Source organism: Neofelis nebulosa, chromosome 9 (genome assembly GCF_028018385.1).
Source record: "Neofelis nebulosa isolate mNeoNeb1 chromosome 9, mNeoNeb1.pri, whole genome shotgun sequence".
Taxonomy (NCBI): Eukaryota; Metazoa; Chordata; class Mammalia; order Carnivora; family Felidae; genus Neofelis; species Neofelis nebulosa.
Window position 1 is genome coordinate 81,342,155 of NC_080790.1, and position 23,471 is coordinate 81,365,625.

At 40.2% G+C, this 23,471-nt stretch overlaps 2 protein-coding genes across 15 annotated transcripts in view; one reads left to right on the forward strand and one right to left on the reverse strand.

Annotated features, from left to right (window-relative positions):
• Positions 1–8,359, reverse strand: part of CHST10 (carbohydrate sulfotransferase 10) — a 30,065-nt gene extending 21,706 nt beyond the window's left edge. For 3 of the 5 annotated variants that reach the window (XM_058684431.1, XM_058684430.1, XM_058684434.1), the window contains exons 1-2: positions 8,221–8,359; positions 6,204–6,267 (exon numbers count right to left, since the gene is read on the reverse strand). The gene's annotated coding sequence lies outside the window, so the exon portion shown is untranslated. Of the gene's footprint in view, positions 1–6,203; positions 6,268–6,949; positions 6,972–8,220 lie in introns of all 5 variants that reach the window. The other 2 variants (XM_058684432.1, XM_058684433.1) reach the window with 1 other exon arrangement.
• A 213-nt stretch (positions 8,360–8,572) lies between these two features.
• The window catches only part of NMS (neuromedin S), a 46,393-nt gene continuing 31,494 nt past the window's right edge, over positions 8,573–23,471 (forward strand). For 9 of the 10 annotated variants that reach the window (XR_009248718.1, XM_058684441.1, XM_058684444.1 and 6 more), the window contains exon 1: positions 8,573–8,738. The gene's annotated coding sequence lies outside the window, so the exon portion shown is untranslated. Of the gene's footprint in view, positions 8,739–21,165; positions 21,191–23,471 lie in introns of all 10 variants that reach the window. The other variant, XM_058684438.1, reaches the window with a different exon arrangement.

The window sequence follows — 23,471 nt, forward strand, 5'->3', positions numbered from 1 at the left end:
CTGAATAGTGAGACCTGCATTATCCTGATGCCGTGCCTACCTTCCTAAGTCCTGGATTTTAATTTCAAGCCAGGAGTGCTTTACTCTTTCACCCAGGCCTGGGGTTGGTGGGGGTAGGGGATAGGTCTATTCTCTTCTTCCAGAGTCTACCCAAGTTTCTTATCTGTCAGGATAAAACCACCACTGTATTCCTGCCAGTGTGTTGTGAGACCCCTCTGAGACAGAGCATGCCAACAGACCTCCTCTACAACTTACATCGGCCAATGTCTTCTTCCAGATGGCAATTTTACTTCAAACCCGCTCAACTCCAAAAGTGACTTCAACTAGACTCCTACTGAATGAGACTGCCCTCTCCTACCCAAAGCCTGGCTGCTGCATCAGGTCAGGAGAAGGGAAGTTTTAAGGCCCCCACCTCCTTCTCATCCCCGTCAGGATGAAATGGCAGGGATAGCCCAAGACACTTGGGGACTCTGATTGGGGGCTGCAGATATGGAGAGTTTAAACCATAAACCATAACCTCTGCATAAGTGGTGCATAAACCATAGCCTCTGCATAAGAGGTGCATAAACCATAGCCTCTGCCAAAAAATGTACTCTTGAGGTGTATAAAACCACAGGCCCTCACCGATGTCTTGAGTAGAGCTGCCCAGACCAGGCTGAAGCTTGCCAATGACCCTCTGTCCTGCTGCAGGCCTCCCTGGAGGCCACAGAGCCTGAGGGTAGTCACTGTGAAAGGGAGCGCTCTCTACTGGCCACTGGGATTCTATAAATGTGAAATAAGCAGGGCCTGCTCCCCTCCCAGTGCACAGCAGAGGAGAAGGCAGCTCTCCCTCACCCCCCACCCTGTTGGAACCCCCCAAAAGCCTCTCTCCATCATCCTGCCTTGTTTCATTTCCCTCACTGCACCCACTATAGCCTGAATGTTTCAGTCATTCACTATGTGCCCCCATAGTGGAATGTAAGCGCCCCTAAGTACACCAAGGACTAGAATAGTGCCAGGCGCTCAGGAAGTCAACCACCATTATTTGCTGAATGACTACATCCACCTAGAAACTTACCAGGAAAACTCTGGAGAGCTGAAAGGTACTTTTGAAGGCACCTTGCCCAACCCTTTATCTGAGAGTTTCCAAACTCTTTAAAGGATTGAGGCCCCCAATTTCAACCTCAAAATATTTCTCCAATATCCACGTGAGAGTAGTTATATATTTAATATCTATTACCTGAGTCTAGAAAACAATTAAAAGCTACTAGGACTTCAGTATTACTTGCAAATAAAATCACATTTTATAAATCACAGCATTACATGCATTTGAACAGACATACAACTTAAACATACTGACCGGGGGGGTTAATAAATGTCCCTGAAGTCCAAAAATTTTTTTTAATTTTAAATAAAACTCTGTGCTGAAGGGCAAGCCAATAACATAGATTCAAAATATCAATTTATATGTAAACAGAAAGGGCAAGTTGCAAAGCTGAATGTGTGACCCTATCTGTAAAAAAATTACATATATGAAGGTATGTGATTATATACACATATAAACATATATATACATGTATACAATACAATCTTGAGAGGATGAGAGCAGTTATTTTTTGCTTTGTACATCTATACATTAAAGAAAAACTTTTGCAGCAAGCATGTATCCATTTTATAATAAAAGCTGACAAAATACAAATAATGCCACTCACATACATGCACCCTGGTGTTTTTATTTATTTTTTCTACCTGACTTCTACTAACTGCAGTTTCCTTACCACTTGGAAATGGATGGTAAACACTTTTCCAGCCAGGAGAAAATGTGGTTAAGTGACAAATTCAACATGTGTCTGAATATTTAGTAAATATATCTGTCCCCACTAGTTTTCATTTAGCTTTTAAAAATAATTTAATATTTAAAACATAAAGTACAAAGAATAAAATAACAAAAACAGATTCTGGGCTCTAATAGTTTTGCTGTACTTACTTGAGTGTTTGTAAAGGAAAGAAAGTGTTACAAATAAGGCTGGAGGCCCCCTATGCCCCTGCCTGGCTCTAATCACGCTGTACCCCAGACCTACTCCTCCAGACCTACTCCTCCATAGGGGTGTTACACTTTGTAAGACTCAACTCCTCTGACAGAAGCAGCAGCAGGGGTTAGGGAGGGTGGTCTTCCCTGCACAGAGAAAGGCAGGGCCTCCTGCAGAAGATGGGAAGGCTTGTTCACCCAGGGCCTGCAAGGAAACACTACATTATATGCAGATGCTTTCTAGGGAGGCTCCTGCTGCGGGGAGAAAGCCTGAGGTGGAGAGATGCACTGTTTTTAAGCACTTACCTTTTTCATCATCTACAGTAAGGCAGTTCACAAATCACACATAGACTTAAGAGAAAAAGCTGTCATGGCAAAAATTTAGATAAACCAGGACTTGTTCTCCAAGTCATGTGCTACGTGCACCAACCAGAACCAGTAAGACTAAAGCCTGGTCCCTCTCAAAATACCCTTCCCCTCAGGTCTGGTATCTCTACAGTTTACAACATATAACACACAAACAGGAGTAGATGTATATCTGCATATAGTTTTAAGGACACAATAACCTAAAAAATACTTATTTGCCAAATTCATCATGAAAACGTATATTCATCCATCCAAAAAAATAAATGCCAGGGATACAACAATGAGTCCCAAACCAAACACATATACACAGTTTATGTCCTTATGGAGCCTATAGTCTAACGGAGACACCCCCATGCATCAAAGAGTCTATCCCCTAAGTGGTATGAGATAGAAAGACATGATGCTGTGAGAGGAAAATACAACGGGACAGAACCTAGGCAGAGATGAGAGATAGCAGTTTCGTAAGGTGGTAAAGGCACAGGTTCCAGACCAGGTGACCAGCAAGGAATAGCGGCCCGGGGGTACACAGGAGTAAGCCAGGGGCCCCTGAGTAACCAAAGGAAACCCCTGTGGCTGGAGTTTCCAGAGCACGGTTAGAGACGAGCAAAAGCAGATATGGTCACACAACACTGTATCTTAAAACAGCAGTTATGGAATTTAGTTTCACCTTGCGAGCAATGCAAAGCCACTGAAGAGAGCTCTCCATGAGAAGAAAGGTAGTAGTGTCATGATCTGATTTAAATTTTGAAGCTGTTTCTCAGGCACAGAGTCAAAAATGTAAAGCACCATCTACCTGGCCATTCCGCAGGCTCAACATCATTTCCGTAAGTGGAGCAGGAGTGTTCTAACCCAGCTAAGCGGTTCACATCACCACCTAGACCTACCGTCCTAGACCACCACCACCACCACCACCACCATCATCATTGTCATCGTTGTCAAGGTCTCTAAAAACTAGCTTACCATCATCATAGTTGAGGTCTCTAAAAACTAGCACACAACTAGTAAGATCCACAGTATCTGACGGGTTGGATTTTCAGAAATCCTACAGACTAGGGGTTCCAGTTAGCCATAGCATGCTTCTGCTTTGAGACTACATGCATTCTCAATCTAGGTATCTACCTAATGATGTTTGGCTTTATGTTTAGGGCAGTGTTCCAGCCCTGGCTGTACTTTAGTATCACCTGGGGAGCTTTTAAATAATATAGCAATGTCTTGGGCCCCAAGAACACTGGAGCCCAAACAACACAAATCTCTGGAGATGGATCCAGGACTTGTTTTGTAAGCTCCACACAGGATTCTAATGAGCAGCCAGGGCTGAGAACTGCTGGTCCAAGCCCCCAGCCCTCCTCAACTTCTGATGCCCACATGAATCCCTGGGGATCTTATTAAAATGCAGATTCTAGGCATTCTGACATAATAGCCATTCTCCCACCACTTCTTTCCATTATAAGAATGAAAACTAGTAGCAAGAGATTATCTGTCAACTAGCATCTATTGATGCTCTGAATTACATGTACCCTGAAAAAACAGCTTAACAAGGTTTAATTAGAATCATAGACCTCTATCACTGTTCCCATTTGTTCTTTTCCAGCCCTCCTGCCTAGAGGTAACTAGCCTCTGTAGAATTTGGATTTGGTCTGACCTTGGAAAAATTACAGTAATTCACCCATTTGTTTAAACAAAAAAGAAAGGGATTCCAAATTCCCTTAGGCCCAACTCCTCCAAGCCCACGCCACTACCTGCACTGCTTCCCCTGAATATACAAATTCTCCATGGGGTTTACCTCCTGTCCAACAATGACACCCTCAAGACTCACTATTTCTGTGTGCAGAGACTGGGGCTTAAAATGAACAGTCTTTCCTCTATGGCTCTGCCAAGGGCCACGGCTTTCCCTGCAGCCCGGTGACAAATGGCCTTTAAAAAGCCTGACATTTTTTGTAATTAACTCTCCTTTGTTCAAGGAGCCAAGACAACTCCCAAGTTGCCTCTTGCAGCTAATGGTGGCAAACCTGAGCGTGCCCCAGGCCCCCTGTGGTCATGGTGTGCTGCCCTGAAAGGGCCCCTGGGCCCCCAGGAGTCAGCATACCCATCTTCAGAGCTTTCTTATTTCCAGTCATTAAATGAGAGTTTCACTTCAAGATATCAGGTTCTGAGACCTAGCCAGAGGGCTGGACTCAGAAAACCCACAAGTCAGAACTAGTGGATAAGGTGGTTTCCCCTCTTATGTGGAAAGCAGGGTGAGCTAAGCAAGAACACAGCTGAACCTACCAGAAATCCCAGTCTTTTTTTTTTTTTTCCCCCTCTCTCTAAACTAAAAGTGCACATTGTACATGTTTGTAATGACTAACAATGGGTTTGGTTCTATTGCCATCTTCTGGTGCAAATTCTCTCTCCCCTGCATTTGCAAAAAGATGCTTGTAAATCCATTTGGTCAGCTGCCAATAATATTCCTGCCAGTGGCTTTTCCCTGTGTTTGAGCTGCCATCCAAAAACACAAAACCTTTCTGGGTTTGTGCTGAAGAGCTTGATTCCCACCTGCCTTGTTCTACTTTTTCTATGCATGCTTGCTTATTGAAGGTTCTGAAAAAGTCCTGTGGTAAATAAGCCCATTTAACTCTGTTTACAATAGCTTTTTTCCCAAATCTCATTTATTCATTCAGCAATATTGACAAAGTGCCCACTTTGAGCCAGGAGCTGTTCTAGGCCTTGGGAATATGACAACATATACTCCCTGCTCTCATGGTGCTTCTACAGAGGCAGATAGGCCATAAACAAATAGAGCTATTAATATATATAATCACATCAAGTGCTAAGTGCCACGATTGAGAGAAGGGTAAGGGGAATGTTGAGAAGAGATGGAATAGAGTGAGGGAAATCATGTAGCACCTGAGCCAACAGCTTGGTCGGTGTCCCAGTGTCCCCAAAGCAGCAAGGAGACAGTGTCCCTCATGCTGAGTGAGCTAAAGGGCTAGGAAGTGGCCCAGATAAAGCATCCTGTCAAGGGTCCTTTACTGAGCTGGCAACTCCTGAGTCCCCACCCCCACCACATACATACCCCAGGGAAAGGATCACGAGTCCGGTGTTCAGTTTTTAAAACAGTAATTCAAAACATAATCAGGCACTAAGGCAAACTTCAACAAAAAAGCCTGGTAATGCACAAGGAACTGGTAGCCTTTGGGGGATTGATAGGAAGAAGGGAGATTAGGTAGCTGAGGGCTGGAGCAACTGGGGACATTCAACAATCAACTATTCCATATCTTTGTATTTGGACCTAAAATGTCATTACCTAATCAATAAAATCACTAAAAATGACAAGGTAGTAAGATAAAATATTGTGTATGAATTTATAATATATATATAAAGTGCCATGACAGTCGCTGTGACTTCTAAATTCATAGGGCTTCTCTCAATCTAAGTTCAGAAATTTCCTTTGTCTACTGGGCCATTAATCATTACTAAAATTTACAGTCTCAGAACGACTGATCAGCCTTAGTTACCAGGATGAAAACATACCCTTTACTCTGTCCAGCTGAAGAATGTGTCTGAGACAGATTCTCATGAATAACAATAACAAACAGCAAACGCCTGCCTGGGGCTATCTACACTTCAGGCACTGCTCTCAGCCAGTACCAAACTCACTTAATCCCAGGCTGAAGAGGTTGCTTCTATTATTATATTTCAGGAAACATTTCTAAGTAGAAGTGTACATACTCCTACTTAAGGCTTTTAAATTTCCCAAAATTTCCATACAAGCAAGAAAAGAGGCAGTAAGAATACTAAATGAGAGGAATCTCAAATAACTAGTGAGATCACATTCTCCTTCACGCACCTTCTGAAGCCTGGGGTCCACATTTCCTTGAAGTATTTGCTCTGCCTGAGGTTCTTGGTTCCTCCTGTCACCGTATAGGATAATTAAAAAAAAAACAAACAATAAGCACCATTAAAAATGATAAGATCTTATGTAACACAACTTGGTTTATATTTTGGAAACAGTCAACCACTTTGATTATTCAAGTACAGTTTGCACAACAGGTTTCTTACAGAGGTGGGTTGTATATGGAATTTTTGACAAATGAATAAATATTCTAAATGTACCAAAAGAAGTACCTGTTTAAAAACCTCATGTAAATTCATACAAAAAATGAAATAAGTTCTGTTGCAAAAAATAATTAAATCCTGTTATATCTATTTTATGTTTGACATAAAGAATGTCATAAAGAATTCTTTGGGTAAAGAATTCCTGTAGAGGATGATGGGATGATGAAATCTTCCAATGCAAGATGTTCTTTGGGTTTTGTATTTCTTTAGGCTTTAACATCCTGGCAATTTCTAGCCAAATGACACATCATGAATGAGTAACTGGAAACAAGCCAAACGCGTGGAATTAGAGATTACAGATTTAATAGAGTTGGCTGACAAAATAAACATACAACTCATTTAACACATAATACAGCCCCAACTGCCTGGGATGCATGTAGCACAGTCTAGCTGTGTTTCCTTTTACTCTTAAGAGTTCAATGTTAAAATTAAAAGCAATTTCACGTTATGCAGATGGAAAGATGAAGCTTTACGTACTCACATCCAGATTCTTCCAGACCTATATCAGAAGAAAAAAGACTCTTCATTCCTGCAATCTCAAAGGTCCTGAATTCACCTCTCCCCCATTTCTATTTCTAGCTTTCTCCCACCCTTTTATTGTACAACCTCAAGCATTTGAAAAATGATCTGAATATAACTGCAAATTGCCTGGGATATTTCCTGATTCTTTTCTTTCTTTGTTCAGTTTTGCAAGCACTCTGGTTTTCACTTTGGGTAAGGAAAGAATTTTCCTCTCAGGTATTTCTTTGAGATTCTATTCTTTCAGGGTCAAGAGCAAAGATAGAAATTCCAATTTTGAGCCAAGATGGGCTCAAAATGGGAGGGGGGGGGTTAGTTTCTCTTTGTGTCTTTTCTTTTTAACCCAGTCACTGAAAATTTCAGAGTGAATAAGTAGGTAGTGGAGATCAGCAAGCCCGAGCTAAATTGAGCTGTCTAATTTTAAGAATGTCTGAGACATTTCTCACTCTGGCAGTTAAAACTGACCAATACCCAACTCTTTATGGCCCAAAGCCCCAGCCTCTGGGTGCTTCAGACAAAAAAACTCTTTATGACAGTCCTCCCGCTTAGCTAACCAGACAGAACCTGGCTGCACTGCCTTCTATTCATTCACTGACCGGCCCTTTCCTGCCTTTAGAGACTTGGAAAACAAAAACGACAGCTTTTGGAAAACCTGGTTCATCTCCCTAGCCAGAAGTGCAGAAATTTATACCTCAACCTCCAACTTCTGACCAGTCCTTCATTATCAAAATCAGGGCTGAGAGCATTCTGTGGAGCCTATTTGGCAGGAAAGATGCGTTTCCAACCATCCTTTCCCCTCTCACCCACCAAAACCGTGCTTAATCGTGCACTTAGGAAAGGGTGCACATGTTCCTTCTTCCCTGCTCTCTCTCACTCTCTTTGCATGCTCCTTGCACTCAAGTGAAACATTTTCTTTCTCTTTCCACCCAATCACAAATGCAAATTCTCAGCCAAAGATGAAAGAAGTAAATTATAGATCACCAAATATCAATCATTCCACCGGTCACACCATCCCGCAACAAGGACGCCGCCTTATTGCATAATTACCGTGATGAAGGTTCCTCTCATTAATCCCACTAACTAGAGAGGTCTTCAAGTCACCAAAACACACTGGGATGGTGCTCACAAAGAAAGACCGGTTCACCCCGTTTTCCTGTCCACCCGGGACGGGGTGGGGGTCGGGGCCCCGGGGTCTACGACACCCACACCCCGCCGGACCCCGAGCTCACCCTCCGCGGAGCCGGAGCTCGCCGGGGTCCTCGGGCCCTTCCGCGGAGCTGGCGGCGAAGCTCTGCCCGGGCCTCGCGGGCCTGGGGCCGAAGCGCGCGGGGGTCCCAGCGTCCCGGGAGCGCGGGAGGCCCACCCCGCCCGGACGCCTCGGCGCCGCCACCGGCGGCCTCCGTGCCGCGGCCCGCCCAGCCCGGGATGAGGCGGCGCGCCGGAAGGAGGAAGCCGGGAGCCCGAGGCCCTCTCCTGGGGGCGAGTTCGCCGCCGCCCCACTCGGCGCCCGCCCGCGCGCGCCGCCTAGCCCGCTGTGCGCGCCCCCGCCTCCGTCCCCGGCCGCGCGCGCCGCCTGGGGCCGCGCGGGGAGACGCGGGACGGCGGAGGGGCCCCGGGACCCCGTCAGCCCCTGCGCATCTCCGCCGCCGGATCCTGCGCCCAGCTCTTGCGCCTCCCGTCCTCCCCCGGAAAGAAATTCCATCCCAGGAAATTACAGAGAAACGTGCGGCCGACATCCAGAAAACAGGTATAATGTTTGAGAACGAAAAAAATCCCAAACCTGGGAAAACGAAGAAAGGCCAAACTTGGAAAAAGACAAAACTGCTTGAGTTTGGGGTACTTGCCAGTATTTTCTGATCAGTCTACTTTGTAAAAGCTTGACCTTTAGTTCTTCGCGGACCTCACTCTGCTGATAGTCTGGGGGATGTAATTTTGTTGTCTAGGTGTAGTTGATTAATACGCAACTGATAAAGGCCAGAACAGTGTACAGCCCTAGAGCACTGTGACTTCTTAATCTGCAGAAATGGATAGGACTTTAGGGTTTAGAGCCTGGTCTAGAAGTCAACCCCAAAGCTGTTGGGGGTTTTATTGCCCTGGAAAAGATAAACTAGTTTTGTTTTGGTCTACCTTACCTGTTTGTTAACTGTCTTAACTATATGTGTATCTTTTTAGCAAATGGGTAATAGAGATATGTGTGCACACACCCGCACACACATGAACACATAAAACTTATCAAGCTTTTAAGGAGCCAGCCTCTTTTGGTCTACCCTGTGGGTGCCCTTCCTAATGAGTTAAATAGAATATGGATGGAGCTCACCATTTCCGTGTAGCAGGATTCTCACACAGAGCGGTGACAACGAGGCATTTCTTTCCAGGAAGCAACTTTATTCCTGCTGGCACCGCTCAGTTGGGTGTGTACCCAAAGAACTGAGCCCCCCAACGTCCAGTGGCATAGTTTTTAAATACACTTTGTATTTCTTTGGTAACAGTCTGATTAAGTAATCTCAGTTTACAAGGTCATGAGGGATGTTGTCACTTAGGTGCATAGCCAGCTTACCTTGAAGTTTTCTGGGTTTTTTTCCCCCTTTTCTCTCTTTTTTTCTCTCCTTAGGAAGGGGACCCTACCACATCAGAATTTCACTTTTTACATGGTTACCAACCATCGTGGCTTAAAGATAGCAAGGTGGTTTACTTGGTCCTTTGGTCACTCATCCCAGTATTTATTAAGCCCTTACTTTAGGCACTGTGGTTGACATGAGACATGTGGTTTCTCCTTGAAGATTTAAATGGTCATACATACGTGGGAGATACACAATAAGAAATTTGGAGTTTAGATGAGACATAGAACATAATCCAGGGTTTATGGGTCCAACCAAGCTCTAGGAATTAGGCCTTGTGTGTTCAGATCTTTACTGTACCACATACAGCTTGTGACCCTGTCAAGTTCTTTTCCCATATGTGTCCCATTTTCCTCATCTATAAAGTGAGGATATGGTACTATACAATATTGGAGATAATGCCTTTAAAATACATAGCACAATTCTCTCCCAGTGGTAAATATTACAATAAACATAAACTTTCATTGTTATTATTTATTGCATTCCCAGTGTGCTGTTCAAATATTAAAAGATACAGTTCTTTCTAGGGGTTTACACATTGGTGACAAAAATGACTGAGTATTTTTCTTAGGGTATTTGCAAGTAATTCTAGTTCTTTTTGTTTCTATAAATGAACTTCAGGAAAGCATTATTTAGTCTCTATAACAAAAGGATAGTTTCTAATGCAGTGGTTCTCAAAGTGTGATTCTTGGACCCCTGGGTCTATAATGCCTTAGGCTGTTTTCCCATTAATGCTAAGACATTAGTTGTCTTCACTATTTAGACATTTTTTTCTGATGACACAAAAGTAATGGTGGGTAAAATTGATGCCACTTAGCATGAACCTTGGCAGTGGAATAAAATGAGATTGGTGGTTGTCTGCAGGCGAAGCTCTTCATGGTGGTTTGTGATACTTTTTTTTTCATGGAACACCATTTTTACTTGAAAGAAGAGCTGACAGACAAACTGTGGTTACACAGACTTGGGTATTTGGCAGACATTTTCTCCAAAATGAATGAAATGAGCCCGTCACTTCAGGAAAACAACTGATGCTATCCATTGCCAGTGATAAAATTCAGGCTTTCAAGTGAAAATTCAAGCTTTTGGAAAACCTGTATCTGCCACTAGGAGTTTGACAGTATCCCAATATTTAAAGATTTTTTTCTGATGAAATCAGTGGTGATGCTAAAACCTTTTCTTTCTTACTCTCTTTTCTTTCTTTCTTGGTATATTGAATATTGATAGATTGTGGCTGAATAAGAAATATCTGTATGTTATATATTTGGCCGTTTCCCTGATTTCTTGACACAGAGCTCCTAAAACTTTGTAATTTCCACAAAGGTAGGGGTGACAGGAACATCTTTTGTTCTAATATTTAGCCTTTGTTCCTGGTTCCTGACACAAAGCTCCTAAATCTTTTGGAATTTCCTGGGTGATAGTATTTTTTGTTCTAATCAGTCAACTCTAGCTAGCTTCAGATGGGGATTGGTCACCACAAAGACCAAAACTTGATTAGAAACCTGGGACTTTCAGCCCCACCTCCCGCAACCTCTGGGGGGAGGTGTGGGGCTGGAGAATGACTTAATCATCCTGCCTGTGGGATGAAACCTCCATAAAAACACTTAAATCATAGGGTTTGGAGAGCTTCCATGTGGGTAAGCTATCGAGGTGCTGGAAGGGTGGCCATGTGGAGATGGCATGGAAGCTCTGTGCACACAGACAGCCTTGACCTAAGAATCTCTTCCATTTGGCTGTTCCTGACTTGTATCCTTTATAATAAATCACTAATAAGTAAACTGTTGCCCTGAGTTTTGTGAGCCATCATACTATAATCAAAACTGAGGGTGGGAGTGGGGGTCATGGGAACCTCTGATTTGTAGCCAAGTCAGAAAGAGATACAGGTAACTTGGAGACCCAATATTTGTGACTGGCATCTAAAGTGGGAATGTCCTGGGGCGCCTGGGTGACTCAGTCAGTTGGTTAAGGGTCTGACCGGCTCAGGTCATGATCTCACAGTTCATAGGATTGAGCCCCACATCAGGCTGTGGGCTGACAGCTCAGAGCATGGAGCCTGCTTCAGATTCTGTCTCCCTCTGTCTGCCCCTCCCCAACTCGCACTTGGTCTCTCTCGCTCTCTTTCAAAAATAAATAAACATTTAAAAATAAATAAATAAAGTGGGAATGTCCTTGTGGGACTGAGCCCTTAATCCTGTGGAGTTTGCCACTAACTCCAGGGAGTCTCAAAATAAAGTTAAATTGTAGGATATTCAGTTAGTGTCTGGAGAATCAGAGAATTGATTTTTGATGTTGGAGAACATCCAGGCTGATGAATTTTAATGTCACAGAGTATGAGAAGTTCATGATAGGGTCTTAGATTCCACACTGCATTAAACTTTAAGAAACTACCACTAGCTGAGTTTGGGTTTAGTGTTAAAGAAAAACACGCAAAATTATCTGAAAAGATTATGAAAATACTTCTCCCTTGTCTACTTTTCTGCATGAGGAAGGATTTTCTTTATATTCTTTCACCAAAATAACATTGCAGCAGATTGAATGTAGAAAGGACAGTGTATATGAATCCAACTATCTTCTACGTTTTTTTTTTTTTTTTTTTTTATTTATTTATTTTTGGGACAGAGAGAGACAGAGCATGAACAGGGGAGGTGCAGAGAGAGGGAGACACAGAATCGGAAACAGGCTCCAGGCTCCGAGCCATCAGCCCAGAGCCTGACGCGGGGCTCGAACTCACGGACCGCGAGATCGTGACCTGGCTGAAGTCGGACGCTTAACCGACTGCGCCACCCAGGCGCCCCTCCAACTATCTTCTAACTGAGACATTAAAGAGATTTGCAAAAAAAAAAAGCTAAATATTTGTTTTGGAAAATATAGCTGTTTCTCTTTAAGATTGTTATTTATGGTACCCTATAACATGGGAATATTATTATCTTCAAATGAATTAATGTTTTAAATTTCTCAGTTTTTATTACTAATACCATAAACTTGGATAGTTATAATCCAGATTAACAAAAGCTCTTTGGGGTTCCTTGATCATTTTTAAGAGTGTAAATGAATCCTCAGATCAAAATGTTTGAGAACTGCTGTTGAAAAGAAATTCAAGTCCTTAATGATAAAAACATACCAGATTCTTTTACCTTCCACAACCGTAAAATGTATATCTTTAAAGTCAAGGCCAGAGGTAAGACTAGGGAATAACAGAAGTTAACCACTGGCCCAAAATATTGCCACCTGTTGGAACCAAACCAGTGGAATAAACAAATAGATGCATCTAGAGAAACCTAGATGCCTTTTATGGGGTTATGGGTTACATGAAAAACCATTCTCCTATGAGAGTAAAAATTTGCCAGTTCCTCTGACCATTCTGTGGTACTAAGATTTTATAAATTTCTCTCAATACTTCATTTTGGGTTAAGCACAAAATGGACTTGGGGTCCGTTAGTGTCAGATCCTAGAAATTGAAATTGTTTTCCTTCTTTGGACTTCCCGAGCTCCTCACTAAACCACAGAGAGGCTCCTGCTTTTTCCACGTCAGGGCCCTGGCCAGAGACGGTTGCCACAATACTGGCTAGCCCCTTCCTGAGTTCTCATCTCAGTGTTCACAGTTGACATCAGCTACTCACAGACCTCCTTGAGTTTTCTTTAAAAGAATGTGTTTGGAAATTATTTCTCAGCCATCCTGGAATTTAAAGACAATGGAAAATTGCATATAGAGAGCACACATCCAAGTTCCTATTCCCGAGCCTATTGAAAAATTGCACTTGACTCCCTTGGTGGGTGTATGAGGAGATACTTAAACAGAGTTGAAATGAGATTTTTCCCAGGTTAAGGCTTTAGGAGAGCTGTAGTGGCCACAACCAGGCATCTCTAAGTAGTTCTAGAACTGTGAAATTGTTCGGTTACTAAGAGGGCTCTTAGGAGATGTGTAGAGATAGGGATTATACAGACCCGCCAAGTTGATGGCCCTTTCCAATTTATAGAGGGCCATGTAATTCAAAAGTTGTTTGTTTGTTTGTTTGTTTACCAGCAGATGGTGGAGGGAAATAGCCTGTCTTTTATGCTGTGGCCCTCAGAAAACCTCTAATGAGTTTATTATGGTCTTTATGGGGGGTTGTTTTTTCTTGTTAATATCTTCTCCTAAACTAGGTAAAATATGATAGAGCTTCACATTAGGAAAAAGTCACCAGAAGATTTGTTTCATATTTTAATTCTTTTTTTAAGTTTATTTATTTATTGAGAGAGAGAGAGAGAGAGAGAGAGAGAGAACAAGCAGAGGGAGAAAATTCCAAGCAGGCTCCACACTGTCAGTGCACAGTCAGACACGGGAACTGTCAGATCATGACCTGAGCTGAAATCAAAAGAGTTGGACACTTAACCGACTGAGCCACCCAGGTGCCCCTCATATTTTAATTCTGAGACCTCTTTAAGACCTACATTTTGAATTGTTGAAAACACATTTTAAATATTATTAAAATGAGAAAAACCAAAGAGGTGCTGAGCTGTTGAGATGGGAAGACACATCCTACTGTCAGGTTAGACTATATTCTCAATGTAATTGCCTAGGGATAGAAAATTGTATTGGAAGTAAGGTGACCACACAGAGTAAGATTGGGCCATATGACTAAGCCAATGAATATACACAAAAGTGATCTAAGTCACCCATAGGGCTCACCATTGGGAACATGCCATATGATCCTGAAGTTTTCTTCCCCTGACACATGTCCTAGAAGGCAACACACAGAATAGAAGCAGCTGTGATTGCTAAGTCACCATTTGGAGGGAAATTACAGTACCTGCATAGAATAAGACAAACATGAAATCAGTATTCATTGTGGTAAGCCAAGAATAGTTCATGGTATGTGCCTTATGAAGCACAGCCTATCCTAATATAATATTCTAGTTAAGTGATAAGCACACTGGACTGAAAGTCAGGAGACTTAGGTTCTGTGAAGTTGAACTATAAGAAATTGCTGATAATCATTAGTTTTTGATGTTCAAGAATGTCAGTTTTACATGATTCACCCTTATAGTTACACTTCTGTGACCAAGTGATATGCAACACTGAGTAATCCACCAATCCCAAAGGTATCTCATTTTTCTCATTTATAAACACCAGACCTCATAGACATCTGTGGAACATTCCACCCACTAACAGCAGAATACACATTTGTCTCAAGGATACATGGAGCATTCTTCAGGATATATATCCTATATGCTAAGCTGTAAAACAAGCCTCAATACATTTAAAAGGGTCGAAATTATGCAAAGAAAGTTCTCTAACCATAATGGAATTTAGAAGTCAGTAACATGAGGAAATTTGAGAAATATACAAATTAAATTGAACAACACAATAACCAATGGGTCAAAGAAGAAATCACAAGACATTAGAAAATACTTTCAAATGAATGGAAACAAAAGCACAGCATACCTGAACTTATGGAATATACTGAAAGCAGAACTCAGAAATGTATAGCTATAAATGGGAACGTTACAAAAGAAAAAGATCTCAAAATTTAACCTAACGTTTTACTTTATGAAACTAGCAAAAGAACAGCCAGCTAAACCCAAATCAAGAAAAAGGAAGGAAATAACAAATATTGAAGTGGAAATAAATGAAAGAGAAAATTGAAAAACAATGGAGAAAATAACAAAAAATTTGTTCCTTGAAAAGATCAACCGAATTGATACACCTTTTTCTAGACTGACCAAGAAAAAAAAGAGAGAGGAATAAAATTACTAAAATCAGGAATGAGAGGGGAGACATTACTACCAAAACTATAATCGTTGGAGAAATCAAAAGGATTATAAGTGAATACTTGAACATTTGTATGCCAACCAATTATATAACCTTACATAATGGACAAATTCCTAGAGAGACACAAACTATCTAAAATTGACTCAAGAAGAAAATCTGAATGGACCAATAGCAAGTAAGAGATTAAATTAATGGTTTTAAAACTTCCAACAAGGAAAAGTCTAAGCCCAGGTAATTTTACTGTTGAATTCTACATTTAAAGAAGAATTAATACCAATCCTTCACAGCTTCTTTGAAAAAATAGAAGAGGATGGAATACACCTCAACTCATTCTGTGAGGCCAATATTATCCTGAAACGAAAACTAGAAATAGGCATCACAAGAAAACTACAGACCAATATTTTTATGACTACAAACACAAAAATCCTCAAAAACATACAAATTGAATCCAGCAACATATATAAAGGATTATACCCCATGCCCAAGTGGGATATATCTCAGGAATACAAGATTGCTTTAGCATCTGAAAATCAATTAATGTAATATACCATGTCAATAGAATAAAGACAAGTCACATGACTAAATAGAAGCAGAAAAAGCATTTGACAAAATGCAACTCCCTTTTATGAGAAATGCATGCAACACACTGGAATAGAAGGGAACTTACTTAACTTGGTAAGTGGCATTTACAAAACCCCACAGATAGCATCGTACTTAAAATAGTGAAAGACTGAAAGCTTTCCCCCAAGATCAGAAACTAGACAAGATGTCTGCTTTTATTATTTCTACTCAACATTTTACTGGAGGTTCCAGGTAGGACAGTTAGGCAAGAAAAAAAAAATAGTATCCATACTGGAAAGGGATAAATAAAACTATTTCTATTTTAGATGACATGATCTTGCATACAGAAAATCCTAAGGACTCCACTAAACTATTAGAACTAATAAATGAATTGAACAAAGTTACAGTATATGAGACCAACCTACAAAAATCAACTGTATTTTTATAGACTAGCAATGAACAATCCAAAAATGAAATTAAGAAAACAATTCTGTTTATAATAGCATCTAAAGGAATACAATTCTTGGGGATATATTTAACAAAAGAGGTATAATACTCTGAAAACTATAAACATTTTTGAAAGGAATTAAAGAACACCTAAATAAGTGCAGAGACATCCCATGTTCATGTATCAGGAAATTTAATATTGTTAAGATGGTAGTACTCTCCAAATGACCTGCAGATTCATTGCAGTCCTCATCAAAATTCCAGATGACTTCTTTGCAAAAATTGCCAATGTGACCCTCAAGTTTGCATGGATATTCAAGAAACTCAGAGTAGCCAAAACAATCTTGAAAAATAAGATCAAAGTGAGAGGAATCACATTTCCCAATCTTAAAACTTACTACAAAGCTACAGTAATCAAGAGAATGTGGTACAGGCATTAGAATAGACATATAGATCAATGGAGTAGAATTGAGAGTCCAGAAGTAAACCCTCACATTTATGGGCAATAGATTTATGACAAGGTTGCTAAGACAGTTAATGGAAACAGAATTGTATTTTCTACAAATGGTGTCAGATTACTGGATATCCACATGAAGAAGAATGGATTTAAACACCTCTGTCATAACATATTCAAAACTTCACTCAAAATGGACCATAGATATAACTGCAAGAGTTAAAACTTAAAAAAAAAAAAAGCTAGCAGAAAAATAGGCATAAATCTTTGTAACCTTGAATTAGACAATAGTTTCTTAGATATGACACCAAGAACACAAGGTCAAAAAAAGAATTTTTTTCATTAAAATTTTAAAAATGTTGTGCTTTAAAGAACACTATCAAGAACATGAAAAGACAGTCCATATAATGGAAGAAAATTGTTGCAAGTCATATATACCTGTTAAGGGACTAGTGTCTAGAATATGTACAGAACTCCTACAATTCCATAATAAAAAGACAAAAAAAAAACTCAATAAAAATGCACAAAGGATCTGAATAGACATTTCTCCAAAGAAGATATGCAAATGACCAATAAGTGCATGAAAAGATGCTCAACATCACTAATCAGTAGGGAACTTAAAATCAAAATCACAAGAACATACCACTTAACACCAACTGGAATGGCTACAATCAGAAAAGACAATAACAAGTGCTGATGAGTTGTGGAGAAATGCAACACTCATACATTACTGGTAAGAATATAAAATGGTGCTGTTGCATCAGAAACCAGTTGGCGGTTCCTCAAATGATAAACTTAGGGTTCCCATATAACCCAGCAATTTCACTCCTGAGTGTGTACCCAAGAGAAATGAAAACAAGCCTACAGAAAAACTTGTACATAAATGTTCACATCACTATTTATAATAGCCTAAGAGTAGAAACATCTCCATCAAATGGTGAATGAATTAACAAAATGTGGTATATCCATACAGTGGAATATGACTTGGGAAAAAAAAAAAAAAAAGAAGAAGGAATGATATGGATGAACCTTGAAAACATGTTAAATTGAAAGAAGCCAGATACAAAGGACAACATGTTGTATGACTCCATTTAAATGAAATGTCCGAAATTGGCAAATCTGTAGTGACAGAAAGTGGAATAGTGGTTGCCTGGGGCTGGAGTGAAGGTCAGGAATTGGGAGTGAGTATTAGATACAGGGTTTCTTTTTGGGGGCGATGAAAATATTCTAGAATTAGATTGTGGTGATTGCTCTACAACTCTGTGAACATACTAAAAGCCATTGAACTTTAAGTGGATGAGTTTTAGGGTATGTGAATTATATCTCAATAAAAAGGTTAATTAAAAATGTGAATGTGTAGTGATTTAGAAAAATACCCTCACTTATATTGCAGTTCACCTCATTGTATGTATCTGTTGAACAGAATAGTAGATGGAAAAATGCTCAGCTAATAGGAGATGTGATTTCCAATCTGGCTTTCATGTAGAGTCTGGTAAATCAACTTCTGAGCCCCAGTTTTCTAATATGAAACCAATATGTTATTTTGAATAACTGCTGTGTTCCCTTCCAGCTTTAATAGCCAATTATTCTATGGAAGCTAGATCTGAATCTGTAAAGAGTTGTTGTGGAGGATGTACATTTATATCTGGGTTTAAGTCCTATAATGAAAATAGCGAAGTATGGAAGGAAAAATGTCAGAAGCATTCATCTAAGAAGAAAATAATATGGAGACATAAGGAGAAAAAAAAAGACAAATTTTTTTGTCTATGTGACATACGGTTAGGTAATTACCCATCCAGTTGGTTGAAAACACAATTATTATTTTCTTTCCAATCATGGCAAGATGGGACCTACTTTTACATCTCTTATGATAAGGAAACTGCCAATTAAAGTTACTATTATCTTTTTTCATACAATGCTACTCAGAATGCAACATAGTGCTAGAGTGGCACTTTGAAAAATTGGCCTGCACTTCTGGTATTGAGTTCATAAAGCATGGGAAAAATGTATCTTGGTCAGACAAGATGTGTTAATAAAAAGCATGAATTGACTGTAAGTATCAAGAATGAACAAATTCCTGATGTCTTATACTAAAGATTGTTTTAGGATCGTTATCAGAAGAGCTCTTACATCAGGTGGAAGGTTGGAAATTCACCATGCATATGCTCTATTTTATTTACCATCCAAATCTTCCGCTAGTAATAAGTTAGGGAGGTGCATTGATTCTTCAAACCACGAGAGCACTATTTGGTTCCCAGCTACTGTTGACTCTCAAACCTGGCTGATCATCAGGGATCAGTGTAAAGATAATTCACATCAGTGGCTCTGTCCCCTAAAGATTCTCATTCACTAGGTAAAGCCCGGACCCTAATATTTAAAATCTCCTCAGATGATTCCAGTGAGCAGCCAAGTTTGGTAATACTTGTCTAATTAAGGCCCTGAATTACTGGATAGCCTTAGTGCTTAAGTGCCACTGACTGAAAAATGCTTTTGAGAGAGGACTCCAACCCCCTCCATTTTGACTTCAGTCTGTACCTTCTAATTGATTAAGTTCTTTCCAGCTTATCTCTTAACTCAGGCAAAAGACTGTGTGGGTACAGCATCCTGTGATGGGAACTGACACTATTCCCTCAAGCAATAGAGACCCCCCTGATGCCAGCAAGACCCCACATATTAGGCCTGACCTTTACTGCCAAGCTGCATGAACCTACCGCCCTTTGTCCCACATTTCCCTTATGTAAACCTAGAAATATTTTCAGCACTTTGGAGATGGTTTTTGAGACGTTAGTCTGATGTCTTCCCAGTGTTGTTAGTGTTACTGAAATAAATTCCTTTCTTGTTTCACTGCCACTCATGTCTCTGGCTTTGGATTTTGTCAGCAGGAATGAGTGGGCCGAACCTGGTCTGTTTGGGAGCCAGATACTGTTGTATCCCTGTGCCCCAGTTACACTATGTTAATTTATATTTACTTTTTTGGACAGGACAGAGAAATGCTACATTAATTGTACTAAAACTCTTTTTACAAAGTGAAAATAGTAATCATGCATCCATATGATTGATTACATACGCTTTCTTTTTCAGCACCACATTCAAAGTTTTGGCCTAACCCCCCTTTTGTTTCCAGAGTCTCAAGAGTCTCTGGCAAATAGGCTGCCATTATTAACCTATGCTCTTGATCTTGATTACTTGAAAAGTCTTAGGATTTAGTGATTTGAAACACACCGAAGAATACTAATGTTTTATTTGTATTTTCCATTTGGTCAAAATCTGTTTTGTTTTCCCTTGCCTTAATTGAATCACTTGTGACTGGTTGTTCAAAAGCTCTTCTTCAATGTTGGCCAGAGGTTTTTGACAGACAGTAGTTCAATGGACTGGAATAGACTATTGCAATGTATGCACTGGTTGCAAAAACTTTACCTACCTTTGGAAATTCTGTGATTTGAGAGGTTTGATAACTTCCTCTGCCTTGAATTGACTTGCTTTGTATACCAAAGACTCAGTTTCAATACTGCATCATGGTGGTATACCTTTTCTTTGTTTATGAAAGTTGGTAATCCAAATTCAAGTTAAAATTCAGCCACATTTGGGGCCACCAAAGTAATTTGCTTAACTGAGATGACAGTGGAGTGAACAGATGCCTTGCCTGAATGAGTGAGTTTATACATGTGTAGCCAATGACAACTACGTGACAGCCTTCTCTTCATTCTGGTGGCTGGCAAATTTCTTTTGCTATTGATTATAAGAGACAGACATGGATGTAGGTGATACCCTAGTTCCTAGTAGAAGTTAAAGAATGTTTTAAGAGGGGATACTACTTACAACTTTCTATTGAGACCACTCTCTTAAAGGCCATTGATAACGAGATTAGTTCTACAGACATTTATCAAATGCTTACTACGTGCCAAGTATTATGCAAGTGCTGGAGATCCATAGATGAATAATAATAGTAATATATATAGCAAACGTTTATATAATGAATACTATATGTAAGCAACGTTCTTCATACTGCACACAGCAACCTTTTAGTGGGTCACAAGAATCAATTTAGTGCTTCACAACCATCATTTGGAAAATGAAGAGAAATAAAGTAACAGAGTGGTTCCCTCGTATTAAGATTAGGCCATTTTGGCATGGACATTATTTTGAGTTAAAACAATCAAAACCCAGCAGATTCAGGAAAAGGCTCTTTATCTCTCCATTAACTGTCTGCTAGTACAAGGAAGAGAGCTATTAATAGAGATTCTTCTTTACCCAAGAAATTTGTCTGCATGATAGGGTACCTATGTTTTCCAAACATCTCCTTATACCTTCCTGCTAATGTTCTTTCTCCCTTTTGTATCCTCAGAGTCCTACCCGTCTCCTTAGCTCATGTAAGTGTCATGTTGCCTCAATGTCTTTGGAATTTCCATGTCTGTGTGGATTCCCTGTGTGTGTGCTATTAAATTTGACTTTTTCCTATTAATCTGTGTCTAGTCAACTTGATCTTAGACCATGTAGAAGGGCCTTGAAGGGCATAGGAAATTTTCAACAACAGTAAGGATTGTTCCATAAAACTTTTATTTCATACACACCTATACTCATACATCTATGTCCAGTGGGTCACAATATAAAATTTATTTCCTATTGTTTTGGTCAAAATGGTTTAAAAAAATGTTTACTTTATTTTTGAGAGAGAGAGAGAAAGAGTGCAAGCAGGGGAGGGACAGAGAGAGAGGGAGACACAGAATCTGAAGCAGGCTCCAGGCTCTGAGCAGCCAGCACAGAGCCCAATACGGGGCTCAAACTCACAAACTGGAGATCGTGACCTGAGCTGAAGTTGGACACTTAACTGACTGAGCCATTTAGGCACCCCTGGTCAAAACAGTTTTAAAGTCACTAATCTGGAACACTATTACTAGAAGCATTAAAATGGGTTAATTACAGATTCAATTTTTTAACAGATATAAGGCTATTTAGAATTTTAATTTTTTTTATATAAGTTGGTTAGTTATCTTTTGGTTAGTTGTGTTTTGGGGGAAATTTTCCATTTCATCTGACTTTTCAAATTTATTTGCATAAAGTTATTCATAGTATCTTATCTTTTTTTAATATTTGTGGAATCTACATTAACATCTCCCTTTTCATTTCATACTGGTCATTTGTGTTTTCTTTCTTTTTTTCCTGCCCAATCTTGCTAATGTTTATACTTTATTGTTATTATTTTAAAAAATTTTTGATTTGTCGATCTTACTGATTTCTTCTGTTGCATGTCTGCTTTCTATTTTATTGATTTCTGCCTTTATCTTTTTTCTTCCTTTTTATTATTTTCTGTTTTTTTTTTCAACGTTTTTTTTTTTTTTTTTTTTTTTTTTGGGACAGAGCGAGACAGAGCATGAACGGGGGAGGGGCAGAGAGAGAGGGAGGCACAGAATCGGAAACAGGCTCCAGGCTCCGAGCCATCAGCCCGGAGCCTGACGCGGGGCTCGAACTCACGGACCGCGAGATCGTGACCTGGCTGAAGTCGGACGCTTAACCGACTGCGCCACCCAGGCGCCCCCAGAGTCTGGGGGTTTTTATTGAGGATTGTGATCCAGTGAATTTGTCCTTTCAGGCATCCAAGAACAAGTCAGAACATAGTCGAGGGCCCAAGTGTTATTCCTTGGAGGCAGGGGGCCATGGTGCTGAGCCCTCTAGTATCTGTGGTCTGGAATATGCATATGACAGCTTCCTCTGATCATTCTCACCTGGTCCTTCCTTAGATGTTATCTATTCCAGAGAAATCATTAACTCCTGTCTCTTACAAGGAGGACATATGCTATTTGCATTACAAGGCATGTGTAAAGTGGGGGTGCAGGTCCTAGTAAGGAATAGAAGCAGGAAAAGGAGCAAAATGTAGGTTTTTATGGAGTCTTAAAACCATATGACTTGGAATGACTTGACAGGTAAGTATTCTGTCAAAACTTATAGAAAGTAGCCAAAGTTGTACTTAAAGGGATATTTACAGCTTTAAATGTAAATATTAGAAAAGCTGAAAATAAATGATTTAAGCTTCTATCTTAAAAAGAACAGCACCTCGGGTGCCTGGGTGGCTTAGTTGGTTAAGCATCTGACTCATGATTTCGGCTCAGGTCATGATCTCACAGTTCATGAGTTCAATCCCTGAATCAGGCTCTGTGCTGATGGCATGGAGCCTGCTTCGGATTCTCTCTCTCCCTCTCCCTCTCTCTCTGCCCCTCCCCTGCTTGCTCTCTATCTCTCTCTCAAAATAAATAAAAATAAACTTAAAACCCAGACTCTGAACAAAGATCAGACACATGCTCCTTTCCATGTCTCCCAGATGCTTCATCTTTATCTGTTCTCTCTGTATGTTCAATAAACTCTGCTCTCACTTCCTGCTGGTTTGCATTTGATTTCCATCCTTCACAAAGTCAAGGACCCTCTTCCTGCAGGACCCCATCTGGGTCTGGCCTGCTGGTGTCAATAATTCAATGGTTCTGTTTGATTTGTTCTATTTAATTTCTTTCAGCTTGAGGAGTATGGCAGCATAATTTTGTGACTATCAGAACAATAGTCACAATTTCCCAAATCATTTCTTACTTAAAATATATCTAACAAAACATTTTTTGGCATTATCTTATGAAATAGCTTTTACCAGGAGACTGTGGTGTGACC